Source organism: Carettochelys insculpta, chromosome 7, assembly GCF_033958435.1.
Source record: "Carettochelys insculpta isolate YL-2023 chromosome 7, ASM3395843v1, whole genome shotgun sequence".
NCBI lineage: Eukaryota > Metazoa > Chordata > Testudines > Carettochelyidae > Carettochelys > Carettochelys insculpta.
In genome coordinates, this window is record NC_134143.1 from 52,650,312 (window position 1) to 52,656,311 (window position 6,000).

Sequence of the window (6,000 nt, forward strand, 5' to 3'; positions counted from 1 at the left end):
TGGGGTTGTGGGGCCAGCAGGGGGGTTTAGGTTGCAGCAGTTTGGTGTCTGCAGGGCTGGTGGGGGGTGGGAGTAGATTGCAGTGGTTTGGTGTCTGTGAGGCCGGTGGGTGGGGGAGGGGCATGTTACATTGCAGCGGTTTAGGTGCGTGGGGTTGGCGGGGGGGGGAGGTTAAGGTTGCAGCAGTTTAGGTCACTAGGGCGGCAGTAGGGATTTAGATTGCAGTGGTTTAGGTCTGTGGGGCCGTCACAGGGGTTTAGGCTGTGGTAGTTTGGCGTCTGCTGGGCCAGCAGAGGGAGTTAGGCTGCAGTGGTTTTGTGTCTGCAGGGCCAGTAGGGGGTGTCAGGCTGGGGCTGTGGGGCCAGCAGGGGTTTTAGGTTGCAGCGGTTTGGTGTCTACCAGGCCGGCTGGGTGGGGGTGGGGTTAGGTTGCAGTGTTTTGGTGTCTGCGGGGCTGGTAGGGAGGTCAGGCTGCAGCAGGTTGGAGCTGCGGGGAGGGGGTTAGGCTCATATTAGCAGGGGGAGTTCATTTGTCCAGTGAACAAAAGGTAAAGTATACGTGTCCCTCGTTTAAGCAAATACTCGTAAATAAAGTACTCATTTAATGAGGAATGAACGTACATGAACTGAAAGGGCCGGGGGAGGGGGGATTAGTCTCAGTTTGTCTCCGTTAGTCTCCACTGTATCAAGGCAACAATAGAGCAGCGAGGTGTATGGATAAGCTAAATTACCAAATCCATATGACCAACAAAACAACTAGAAAAAATACAATCCTCCTCAAACACATTTCAGTTCCTTGCATGCATAATAAAATTACCAGTTCTTTACTTTATAAGATATTCTGGAAAACACCAAAGCCAGGTGCTGCTGTTACTATTTAAATAAGCTTTTTATGAATTTTGGATTTAAAAAAATTCTTAACACCTTACTGCTAGCAGTGGCATCTAATTCTGTTACTGGAATTGGAAAATTCCATCACGTTTAAAATATACTAGGTATCATATGGACAATTCATTCCTTTCATAGTCCTTTTTGAAGCTCCCATTGACTATACAATGTCAAAATATGTTGTTATTCCTGCTAACATTTAAAGACTGTGTGTAAAACTCTGGCTCCACTGAAGTAAATGACTTCACTCCCAGTGACTTTCGTGGGGCTAGAATTTTACGTAGGGGTTAATTCCTTAGCTGGTATACGTCAGAGTAGCCTCACTGACTTCAGTGGAGCCACATATAAATACTATACCACAGCTTGGGACCTGAACCTTTAGATTATACTGGAGTAAGTTTTCAGTATGATATTCAGGGATTTAACCCAAAACATCTATTAACATTAAAAGTTTTTTGGGTTTTTTTTTTCTTTGTTTGTTTGTGATATCACCCCTAGGAGGCAGGAAAGTATTTGTGCAGTTTTTCACATGTAAAGTACTCTATGAAAGTGTTAGTTTTATAACATCCCAATAACATCATTTTAAAGTAAATATTTTCTTCATTAGCCTCTGGCAAATATTAAACTTTTCCTATACTTTTCATACAAAAGAAGACAATATGGCTTTCTGTTGTTCAGTTCCTTATTTATGTCTTATCATCACTGCATAATTGTGCGCAGTGATGTAAATTCTGTTTAGTTGCTGCTACAGAGCCTGCAAAGGAAGCATGCAGAGTACTAAAAATGATTGCTGTCACCCCTTTAAAATTAAAAAAATTCAAATATTAAAAGTATTTTTAGGAGATTAGGGGATTGTCTACACTTGCTCCCAACTTCGTAGTATCAGACTTCTAAGTGCCATCATGCATGTAGCCGTGAACACTTCAAAGTGCTCACGCTACTTCTAAGAACCTTTACTCCCCAAAATTTTCATTTATTAGTTTCCCTATTCCCATTTTCCATGCAGGTCCCTGCAGCAGATCCACCGCCAGAACCACACACTCCCCAAGGGGGTGTGTTTCAACCAACTCCCACCCCCTTTCCATCCAGATCCCTCCAGCAATTCTGTTGCCCGCATCTTACATCTTACCAACCACCCCCATCACAGAAAGGACAAGCTGTACTACAGTGACGACACCATGCAGTACCAAATCATAGGCATCACCAGTTATCCTCAGTTTGTTCAATTACTGAGCACTTCCTCATGCAGTCCTTTCCCCAAGAATCTCCCACTGTTACCGTCTGTTACCATGTGCCTTTCTTTTATCCCTGCACTGAGCATCCACTACTATACACTTAAATATTGAATTGTGACGTGAGCTTTCACCCATCCTGTTCTGAATGAACAGCCTCACCAAAGCCTGTTGTGAAGACGGCAAAAAAAACCAACTGTACCTGGGCCAAACTGGTACAAAGAGAAAAATTCGTTCCCAGTCCCACTCAACATGGTGGCTAGGGTAATGCCACAGGAGCTATCGCCAATAACTTGGCGCACATCACCAAAATATGGAGGGAGGGTGGGTGCTGTCAATCCTCTTCTGTGAGTAAGGGGAAACAGTCCCAACACAGCCTGATTTTTTTTAAAAACCCCTCATTTCTGAGTGATGAGTCAGCCACCATAGTGGCCTCCTTTCCGGCAGTTTTACACCTTACTGCCTCCTTCTCCCAAGCTGTCAAGAATCAGTCACTCTCTTTGTCCAGCCAGCCAGACAAATAACAACCCAGGTTAAGATGTAGGGTAGTGAATAGTTGTAAACTGCAAGTAATCCAGTAACCTGGACTCTGTAACAATTGATTAATGATTTCTCAAAACTTCTGTTAATCATCCCTTAACTCTTTTGTAACTATTTATACATGGAACCTTTATGTGTAACCAGCATTTCTAACCAATACCTTTCTTAACAAGCATGTATCTTATAATGCCAAGTTTATGAATACCTCATGAATCCAGTGAGGTTGTGTGTATGACTCTTATTACAGGATCATATCCTCAGTTAACAACCATTCTGACAAACAGGTTTACAAGAATCATGGATGGGTTGACACTAAAACTGAATCATAATAGTTAAGTCTTGCTACTTCAAGACTGACCTCCATATGATCTCTCTTTTGTTTATATGACCTACACTGAGATGATGGATCATTTATACTACAACTCTTCATATGCCAAGGTTCGTTCTACTTCAGCATGAGAAATAGCTGAAACATACTTTTAACTAATTAAAAATTTCCAACTACTTAAAACAGCTGACTAAACCAGGGGGGGCTACATATCAAAGGTTATTAAACATTTAAACTTCTTACAGCAAAATAGCTCAAGCACATATGCTGATTTGAGATTAATTGTACAGTTACTGTCAAAGATGTTAGTATATGACCTACTTGAGACTTGCTGACTCATGTCTTGGTTGGGAATAGCCAGGGTATGTCTGCACTACAGAGTTATTCCGGAATAGCTTTGTCCGGACTTATTATTCCAAAATAAAATATTGTGGAATAATGCATCCATACTACAGAGAAGTCCCAAAATAAGAAAATGTATTCCAAATAGTGTGTCCATTTCAGATTAGAGACTCTCTAATATGAAATACTGTGTCTTCACAGCAGCTTTATTTCAGACTAAACTATTCCGGAATAATTTATTTCAAAACAGCCCCTCTTCCCTATCTATTTCTGAACAGGCACTATAACTCAAAGAATGGTATTTACCAAATTCAAAATGCAACACCATCTGCTATTTTGAAATTCTTTCAAAATAGGAGTTGCGTAATGTAGACACTCTCAAAGTTATTTTAGAATAGCAAACATTATTCTGAAATAACTTTGTATAGACACACCCCCCACAGATATGTGGACCCCTTGAAAGTATTTCCTCATTCCATCTAGACAGGTGAAAATTTGTTGCTGTTGTTACTGCTAAACAACACGCTCCTGTAACCTGGGCTCTCTATGGAGCAACACATAAAGGCTCATTATGTTCATTCAGGAAACAGGAAGTATAAATGACAATCAACAAACCACTAAAAATTATTATATATGCAAAATACAAAAACTGAATGACGATGTGCCGACCTATTCCGGGTCCCGTGGGTGCGCATGGGGTTTGATACAGCGGGGAGGTGGATGGCCTGGGACCAACCACCCCACCACTATAGCAGCTTTATATAGTGTAGCAGCAATATGTGATTCCATGTATCTACTTTAAAACCTGGGTTTCCACAGTATTATGAGTACCAGGAACAACAACACTCTGATTGTGAACTCCACAATGCCCTGTGGCTGTTCTAAGTCCCAGTAATAATCTATACAGCCCCAGCTAGTCCAGCTAGTGGTATTTACCGATAGTGACTGATTCATTTATTCGTAACTACAACTACTTTACGCTTGTCTTATATATATATTTATTTATTTGGCATAGGCTAAATACTAGATTACATATAGCTGTATATAATTACATGTGACTTACCAATAACATCCAGTGCTCCCACATCTTACCAACAACTATGTTACAGCGGCCCTTCAAGTCAGAGATACAGCTTGGCTGGGACCTTTCGTGGTGGTGATGTCCGGGCGATCAGGCCGGGGTCTGCTGTTTGGACTGGAAGTTGCTAACCTCCGCCTAGTGTCCAGGAGCCCACACCCTTGTCCCTGCTAAATCACCTTTTATACTGTTTCTTAATTGGGGGTTCAATACCTGGCCAATTAAAGCGTTTGTTACCCACTTTGGGCTTTCTATCCTCCCGGCCTGTCAGAACATGTTACAAGATTTCCTCTGTCCTTGGTCATTTTCCAAACCTCCCCCCAGGACCCTCTGATATTGTACAACCAAGATGTTCTCTTTGGGGGGCTTCCAGCTACTTGCCCCAGCTGTTCTCTTTGGGGACTTACTATCTACTTGTCACGATGTTCTCTTTAGGGACTCTCCAACTACTTGTCAACTTTCTGATTTCCTTCCCCTGGCCTGGCTTCAGGCCACCCCGCCGTTGTATGATAGTGTTCCAGGTTGGAGTGTATGGTCATTCTGCCTTGCGAGTGAGGCCCAGCCATCAGGTGCTCGTGCTCCCACACTGAATAAAACAGGGACAGTTTTTTTTCCCCCATCTCATGTTGTTCAGTTTTAGTAATCATAGGTATTGCTTTTATACAGACACAGGTTTTCAAATACAAGTGATTTTTTTTTCCCCAGATGGGTGTCTTTTAAACTTTCTAGTTAGTTCAAAGCTGCTGTACATGGCTTTGTTCCCCCTGGCAATTACACTCCTTTTTTTTAATACAATCAATTCTGGTTAGTTCTGATTATTTGAAAATGTAAGGTTAGTGCACTATTTGCTAATGCCCAATAAATGTTGCTAGTTATAATTTGTTTTAATGCATTTAGAGGTTTACAATAAAGTTGAAGGAAAATTCATTCATTAATTATCTTTTGGTACACTAGGAAATGTATTTTGGTAAACTCATTAATGTCAGAACTCATTCTACATACCTATTATCCCTTCTGAACAGCAACCAAATAAATGTATTCATAAGAGATTATACCCCTATGGATCATCAACACACTTCACAAAATATACCTAAATATGAATTTAGCTAACTGTAAAACAAACTAAATAGAAACCTACTACATATTTAAAAGAGCTCGAGGTCCAATCATTTAAATATATGAGTTGGAATTGAGAGAACCTGAATTTTCATCCTTTTCTTCACACAGATTTCTCTTTTTGATTTTGCACAAATCCCTTAACCTCTCACCTTTACTTCCCTGCTCCTTAGCCCTGCCATGAAATGGATATAGTAACACTTATTTACCCAGTTCAGTCCATAAGGTAAGCTGAAGCTTAATCTATTATATATTTTAGAGAGGATGTCTGATCAAGAACTCCTAAACAGTAAGAGCTAGAAACACCAAATTTGGTGTACAGCTTCCCCTTATCATAACTTAAAGCAATGTAAGCATTTGGTCTTGCTAGGAAAACTGGGGTTACCTAGCATGTGACTGATTCTCATAAAGTGAACAAGAAAGAAGCAGAATCACAAAATCAACTACACTCCTCAAAACTGACATAACCGAGTGAAT